We start from the raw sequence: 8916 nt of genomic DNA, 5'->3' as shown, positions 1-8916 counted from the left end.
GACGTTAGGTAATGTTTTCATAAAAATACTAATGTCCGATGAGAATCCACTGAAGTTAAATGAGTTGTAATGTTCGAATTTTGTAAGTGCTCCTGGTCAATTATCTGAAGTTTTCCAATTGATAAGCATTATAACAATAACAGTTATAGCTTCCAAAGTTTATAGCACACTGACTGTAGCGAACTAACAATAGATACTCTCTTTTGGTGTTTCATGTTGGCTATACTTATACACGTGTAGCGGCTTTCTAGAAATTTCAATTTTACGTAACAATACAAATTAAAGCTTTTACTTACACACATATATTGTTGATTCTTACTCTTGAGAATCTTCTACAATTTTGGAAAATAGGTGGGAGTTTCCCAATACATATCTGGATAAGCTATGTTTTAAAATATAAACTTAATCTAAATAAACATTGATATTATAATAAATATATAATAACAAATTTGTTACAAGTTTCACAGCAGTGTGGCTTCATCAGATATCTTTATTATTGTTAATAAAGTGTTCATAGTGTAGAGCACTAATGTTGCCTTTCTCAGAATCACCACTGTAATTGATAGTTTAGTCTGAAACTTTTATGCTTTTCGAGGTATGAACTAAACTAGATCACTAAATTAGTTGACTTGTTTTCAATAAATTCATCTTGTTTTATAAATTTGTAAATATTTTTAATGTTCTAAAAACAGTTGTAACATATTGATGTTAAAATTAGGTACAAGTGTTTGTTGCAGTTGTCTTTGAGTTTTAAACAGATTTTCTTTAAATTGGTTCTAAAGTTTTGCAACAAATATTTATGGAATTCTTCCCTTATTGCAGTTTTGTTCTATGTCCTTTCTCAGACTGTGAAAGTTTCTTGAATTTCTATGATGTACATGATTTTGTAGTGATACATAACAGGAAGTGGTAAGGTAACTGATGTTTCATGTTAATATTTGATTAAACAATTTAATAACTGGCTTTTATGCAACCTTTGCAGGAATTTTCCTTATGATGTTTTATTGCAAATATTACTGTTTCATTTAATTGATTATTTAAAGAAAATGTGTTTGTTTGATAAGCAGTTGCTAATAGCTACAATTGACATGCAATTTTACTGACTACAAAAGTTACAGTGGTAAATAGTGTATTTTAGTGTGTGTGACATGTCCTGATTTTTTATTTTTGTAATTTTAGCATTTCTCTGATGAAGTTCTTGAAGTTATGATTACAATGTGAAGAGTCTATAATTTTTCTGTGCAACTTTTGGTTAAATATCTTATTCAGCTGCACCAGTGGAACAGCTGGAATGCTTGCATCAAGTTTTCTTGCAATAATATTTTAACCCTTTAGATTCTCATTAACTTTTCTTTCAATTTTTGTCACAACCCTAACTTTCTGTAACTGTATTTTGTGCAATGTTTATATAGTGTCCATAGTACTGTTTCCTTTACGATTGCTTATTTAGTGTCTATCACCAATAGTTATGTGTGGAATTACTTATGAAAGTGTCCTTTGTTGTTTTTTATTTTAATATTTTATTTCCTGGTTAAAGCTTATATTGAGGTTTTATTATATGTTTCTTAAAATTGGTTTTTATTCCTTGACCAACATAAATACATTAATATATAGTGAACATTTTAAGAGTAGCTGTTATTTCTTATATATCATACACTGAATGATCTACTTGTAACTACTAAGTTAGGATTTTTCTGCAGCTTTTAAAAATTCAAGTGAATTAGGTTTGGGAACTCCTCTCAGAAAAATTGGCATATATAAAAAATATTGGCATTTTCCATTGGATTATTTTTAATAGAATAATAACTTTGGTGTTCTTGATACCCTTTTTATATATAAAGTGTTATACTTTTAATAATAATAATAAACTTGTTATCTCCAAGTAGAAACTTTACACATTTTTTCTACAATTTTAATATTGACATAACTTTTGTTTAATTGTTATTTCTAGCTTGTAAATTCATAGGTTTAAAATCATTGTTAACTCATAAAAACTACTTTAAGTTCATGAGTATTTTATTTAAATATCTTTTATTGCTTTTTTTAATATTTGCTACACAGTTTGTCTTCCAATTAAATTGTCACAAAATCAAGAACTAAAACTGACATCATATTACATGTAAGCATTAAATAAACCATTAACAGAATTTCAATTTTAAATTCAAGAAATTATAATCAAAGAACAAAAGTTTGTGAAGTGTTTAGGGTTACAGAAAAATAGTTCCAGATTATAGAAGTAAAGAGAAAGAGCACTTCAGCTTTTACTAGCTATTAGTTTAAGTATTTTTGCATAAAGTGTATAATTTGATCATTTGTATGGGGTATGTGTACAATTTCATTTTACTAGATTTGAAGAAAGAGGTTTACAGTATCTATTTTCTTTGGTAAAATGTCTTAATTTATTAGTTTTCAACAAAATGTACTTAGATTTTTAGTATTACTGTTTGTCTTCCATGTCAGTTTATTAGATTTGAAGAAAGTTTTCTATCAGATTCAAAATACTGAAAAAAAAAGGTCTTGGTGGTTTTTCAACCTTATTAGTTTAAATGTTAACATCAAAGTCTTAGTTCAGGTTCTTAGTGCATTAAGAGAACTTTCTAGTTATTATATTATTATGGTTTGAAGGAAAGATATCACAAAATCAGTTTTGATGTGTTAATTTTTTTTTATTAGGTATCTGTGATCAATTTTTCTCATTTTGTCACACTTATAATAAGACCTTTAACGTTTTAGTGAATTAAAGAAAATGCATCATTAAATATTCTTGTTCCTAGTGTACATCAGTGTTCATGATTTGTTTGATTTTATGACTTAAGTTGATATAGCAGTAGTGGGTAACCTTAACTAATCCACAGACCATAAAAGTGGCTCTCAAACACTTTTAAGGGCTGCAAGACCTCTCCCCTTTACCAGTCTTCAGCTAAAAATGATACAATTGAATAAAAATTAGCTGTATGTGAAACATATTAAAATTGTACTAAATAAACTGACCACTTCAACACAAAATAAACCAAGTTTACTCTCTCTCCTGACAATTTCAAATAGTACAGTTTACATTTTGATTTTTTAGCATTAATGCACCTGCAATCAGGCTGCTGTCATCACCTCCAGATAGCATTAGTTCTTGCAAGTAGTTTTGTTTTGATGATGATGTATTTTAGGATGTGGTGGTCTCATGCAACCTGCAGGTTGCTCACCACCACTGCCTTATAGTAGAAGTTTCTTATTTGTGTTAATCAGATTCATATAATTCACTGATTCAATCTTAAAAGTATGGAAACATTTCTTTTAGGATTTCCAGAATAAAGAAATATAAAGTCATAGCAAAGTTACGATCAATTATAAATGGCAAAAGGATTTGGTTATTTCTCAGAGGTCAAGAAAAATTACCTGGCAGCCCCTTTGAAAACTGTTTCCCATGTTTTCTGGAAATTACTTTAATACCTTTTATGTATCTTTCGTCAATGATATGACCAGCACAATTTATTTATTTTTTGTGCATGTGTGGGGAAAAAAATAAAAAATATGTACCTTTCATCAATTATATGACCAGCACGATATTTTTGGCACATGTGTGGGAAACAAAACTATTTTAAATTAAAACTATACCTGCTGGCTACATAAAAATCACACAATTTTAAAAGATTTTTTATTCTGTTTAATGTTATTTGCATTATTAATTATCAGTAAAGTACATCATACTTTCAAAGCCATACAAGTTAGATTTATACTTTGTAAATTGACATTTTAAATCTTGTATGTTCTTGAAGTGTTTTAAAGAAAATGAAATGTCACACTAGATCTACTTTTGCTGAGAACACAAGCTCTCAAATATTTGTCTGTAGCACTTTAAAATTGCTGAATCTAATCTTGTTCAAGAGGTTGATTTAGTTTGAAATTGGTATGGCTACATTCAATTTAAATTTACAATATATTTGTTTTTTGTTCAGAAATAAGTATTGAGATGTTTTATTTCATTTTTATGCTGTTATATCCTAACAGTACTAGAAAACTGTAGACATTTTAGAACCTAGAAGAAAATACATTTAGTTAATATTTTGTTGATGTTATGATTTTTTTTAATGCAAAGTTGTAAACTGTTCTTGGTGCTTATAATAATATTAAAGATGTTTATGTTATACTAGTAAAAAAATACTGTCACAATTTATCTGTTGTGTTTTACTTTTAATGGAGATGAACTACTGTTCAATACCAGTGATGTGCACATATTGCATCATATTGAGAACTTACGTTTTTGTTACAACACTCGTATAAAGAACTAACAAATGAATTGGGTGAGGTTATTCATCTAGGAAATCCCAACAGTAATTAGTGGGTTTAATTTCAATATTGATGGTATTTTTGTTGAAAACTTAAGTACCAAACAAAATCATGGATTCCAAGCAGTTTGGTAAGTAAATAGTTTAGAAAAAAATATTCCAAAGGATAATGGTATTTATGTCACGCATGATAAAGCTTGATAAATGGTATGGACAGTTTGTTAGATTTCATCCATTGGTTTTCATTTACCTGACAGTTTGTTTCACAGTATATAAATATTTTAGTATAGTGTTTGGTGATGAAGTTCAATTATACTTCAAGGCATTTGTGCATCAATAAACACATTACAAAAATATTGTTATACACTAGCTCAAACATAGTTTGGAGACTAGTACAGGTTTAAATGTTATTGGGTTGGTTTTTATTGCTTGCATTCAAACATCCACACCATTACCAAAAAAATGGTTAACCCTAAAATATCATATATAAACAAATCAACACTTACTATAGCAAACAACAAATGTCTACACCAAAACTCATCCACAACTATTCCATTGTATATATCATAATTTTCATTGACCTTCTGCTAAATTTATGGGTAGCATGAAGTTCAGACTTTCTTCATAAAAAGGCAGATCACAAACACATTTGACAAGTAGTGCTGTTCAAGACAGCAGTAAAAGTAGCTTAGCCAACTTTATGATCAACAGACAGTTTTTTAGTTTGTTTTTTAAAGTTTAAAGGTAGGGATGATCTCCTTAAATCAACTTTTAAAAAAATGTAACATTGAAGAATATATTGTGTATTTCTTTTTCTTACTACATTTTGGATTCACAGAGAATTTTCAAAGTTCCTCACATACAGATATTTTTGGAGTGTATGTAGTTTAGACAATAGAATCTTTTTCCTGGAACCAGACTAAACTGCTTGTGCTTTAATCACCTATTGTTCTGGGCATACGTGTTTTCTATTGAGAAAGTTCATTAAAGGAAGGTGTAGCTGAATACACCATGTAAAGAAGAACTGTAATCTTTTCTAGTGGAAAGTGAGGTGAAGCTTGAAGATATCCTACCTTATTTTTTCTGTTGTAATGACCAAACCTGTGGAATGAGAGGGATGGCATAGTAAAACCTTGGATATGCTCTTTTAGTGTGGAAAAAGTTTTTAAAACAAAAAGGTTCGTAGTACAAAAACAACACAAGAAGAGCTAGCTGTTGTCTTGGGAACATGTCTGCCTGAATTGTACTGTGTGTTCACTCTCCTGTTTCAGTTCAGTCAAGTATAAATCCAGTTTTGACTCTGCATAACATTTTCTACACAGCTTCTTGCTGTTGTGGTTTCGATTCTGTTTTCTAAAGTTATCGTAGTACGTAAGAATTCCAAAATGTTACGCTATATCGGGAACTGATACAGCTTCATTAACTGTTGTAAGAACGTAAGCTAATGGCGGTTGCTGTACTGCAGTGGTTAAATAGTATCTCTAACAAAAATTTTCTAATTTAATGTTGTTTTTTTTCTGCTACAACTATTAAATATTCATACTTAATTAACAATGTTGATCTAGCACAAACCTCTCTCTTAATTAACTTACCATGCAACTGACCTTTACTTAATCTTACACTGAATATTATCTTCACCTTACAAGTAATTGTTATTTAACGTAACAATAAACAAGGTTTGTATTTTATACAGCACACAACTGACTGCTCAACCTCATCAATCATAATTTTGACTTAATATGGTATTCAGATTCGCTGATGTCCAACAGATAAGTATCTGCAACACACAGGTTTCAGAAATGTCTTGTAAAAATAAACAATACGTACATGAAAGGAAAACAAATGACATACTTAAGCAAACACTATTCATACACTGACCAGTCTTTCTCCTGGTATGACTGTAATTGGCTACTTTGGTAGAAAGAAATATTTCAAACGATGTTTGCACAAAAGAGGACAGAATCAAGAAAGGCAAATTTTGTAGAAACCCCCACATTTATGAAACAACAGTCCTAGTTTGGTTTCTTATAATCTTTAGATTACCTATGTTAAGGTCCGGTGGTTAGGGCGCTCGACTCGTAATCCGCGGGTTCGAATCCCCGTCACACCAAACATGCTCGCCCTTTCAGTCGTGGGGGCGTTATATAGTGATGGTCAATCCCACTATTCGTTTGTAAAAGAGTAGGCGGTGATGACTAGCTGCCTTCCCTCTAGTCTTGCACTGCTAAATTAGGGACGGCTAGCGGAGATAGCCCTCGTGTAGCTTTGCGTGAAATTCATAACAAACTAAACCCATGTTAATGACCATTCTAAATAATTATATTCAAGGGCAAGAAACTATAAACTCATACTAATTTGTAAACTTCTTTGTACCGTTTTTTGCAACGAGTATAATTTCACTGCACGGGACTGTCAATGAAATAGAGTGAAACGGGTATAATATGTATGAAATAAAATAAGAGATATGGTACTAATTTATGACTTTTGTACATTCAGTTAAAAAAAGATCCAAACATACATGAATAACTATATATAAATATAATAAATTTAAATCTTATAAAGACAAGTAGGGGTCGCTATATACGTAACCTAGCTAGCTATACTAATTTAGAAATTTTTAATGCTACAAAAAGTACTGAAACAAGAAGTTCAAAACTGAGTTACTTTTTTATAATTTTATAAATCTTTATACTTCCTTTGGCAAATGACTAATTATATTAGTCTGAGCTACAGTAGGGATAAAAACAAATTATAAATTACTCAGTTTTTCTAGTTTTAAATTTATTGTTTCAATATTTTTTGCAGCATTAAAACTTTCTATATTACTCTAGCTATCTAAATTACGTATATATCGATTCTACTTGTCTTTATAAAAAAATTTATTACACTATTTTTGTTTCCTTTTTATTAGCTATATTTTTGTGTGCCAGCAATACCAGGCGTTTGACGTGCGTATACCCGATTCGATTTTATTATACATCAGGATCTCTTCCAACCTACCATCAAATCTGGTTATGTGCCCAAAGTAGCGCATCGTTCGCAGACGGAAGAGTTCTGTGAAAGAATTAGAGCGATAAAGTTCGTCATTTTTTCTGTACGATCGTCTGGAAAAGTCACTTTCTTAGATGAAAATTCGTTGAAATAATGAAATTTTGATTCATTCCACAAATACGTATATAGCGATTTAGGCGGCTTTATAACTAGAATAAGCTTTAGTTTTGCTCAGCCAATACTGTAAAATAGTCATTGTTAGTATTCAGACATTTCAAATGTGGTTTTAAATGGGCGATATTTATGGCCGCCATTTTGTTTCCTCACGATCCCTACTAATAAGTACTACCGTAGTTGATAGTGTACCAGTAAGTCTGAATTTAACTAAGCTAACAGCATTCAATTAAAGAAATACACAGAATGGCCACTATGTGTTATACAGAATGAAAGCAGTCTTTATTTAATTCAGTGTATAGACATTGTGTGTACTTGTGTTAAAACATTGGACTTGTGAATTTTGTTCCCTCAAGATGTTTTCCTGTCAATTGACTCACTTGAGATCCTGTGTAATATTGTTTAAATCATATGTTTATTACTTAATGGGAAATGTCAGGTTTAGCACAGCAACTAGAACTACCCACACAACTAGTAATTCTCATTCAACATAAGGGAAGCCATAATCTCTAGATATCACCCGTTCTACTAGTGAAGGACATTGCTGACATTGACCTTCTTGCACACCATGCAGCATTACAGCAATACTGCTTATGAGCAGTGCAAATATTATCTCAAGATAATAACAAAAGCAGCTAGAACAAAAGACAACTTAATGTTTTTCTGGACCACGTGCTATGCAAAAACTGCATAGATTTAGATGAAGAAATTTTTTTTGAGAATTTCTACATTAAAATAAGAAAATGCATGGTATGTCTACATGCCACAGTAGTTGCATAACGTTCAAACCAACAACAACTGAGGAGACAGATACTTCAATGAAACGTAGCTAATTATTACCCATAGTGTCGTCTAGCATCAATAATTACAGTAAGCAGAAGGTATTTAAGTATACGTAACAGTTCACAGTAGTAATTTGTGAATGTAATATATTGACACACGTTCCTCAAGACTCAACTGACAAGTTCACAAACGTGTAGGGTGTTCAGCAACAGGAGTATCTAGAGTTCAGTCAAGAACTTTGGGTTGAAAGTACTTTGTTTGACAGTTGCCGGCCCAGTATTTTTGAATATACAACACAGCAGGTTTCATCAAGCCAGCACTTGAGACTTCCGAGCTCTAGGTTTAACATGTGCTGGTGTTGCAGTAATTCTTTAAACGCTGTCTAGTTGCCATTTTGGGAATGTGATGTCTTCCCACCAGTGTTTAGTTGCCTTAACAGAGCCCAAGTCTGCTCAAAGAGTAAAGATGGAAGAACGGTTCCTTATGCTAACCACTGAAATTGCAGTTTGCTTCCTAACCCAATTTAAATATCATCTGAATGAATATTGCCTGATTTCATAAATACATATGGAGTTATAATCATGTACTCAACACAATAATTTTCTCACAAAACTACAAATAAATGTATTAGGTCGTCAAGAAATTAATGTCGTGTTTTGAAACACTTTCATTACCCCCCCCCCCCCCC

At 31.1% G+C, this 8916-nt stretch overlaps 1 protein-coding gene and 1 long non-coding RNA gene across 2 annotated transcripts in view; one reads left to right on the top strand and one right to left on the bottom strand.

Annotated features, from left to right (window-relative positions):
* The window catches only part of LOC106466295 (tetraspanin-6-like), a 27865-nt gene extending 24160 nt beyond the window's left edge, over window positions 1–3705 (top strand). Inside the window, exon 7 of the mRNA XM_013926566.2 lies at window positions 1180–3705. The gene's annotated coding sequence lies outside the window, so the exon portion shown is untranslated. The remainder of the gene's footprint in view (window positions 1–1179) is intronic.
* The window catches only part of LOC111087585, a 19520-nt gene that overhangs the window by 2426 nt on the left and 8178 nt on the right, over window positions 1–8916 (bottom strand). The window lies entirely within an intron of this gene.

The sequence above is a fragment of the Limulus polyphemus genome, unplaced genomic scaffold (genome assembly GCF_000517525.1).
Source record: "Limulus polyphemus unplaced genomic scaffold, Limulus_polyphemus-2.1.2 Scaffold73, whole genome shotgun sequence".
Classification (NCBI taxonomy): Eukaryota; Metazoa; Arthropoda; class Merostomata; order Xiphosura; family Limulidae; genus Limulus; species Limulus polyphemus.
Note: the sequence above shows the minus strand (reverse complement) of the source record. Positions and strands in the feature narration are given on the sequence as shown.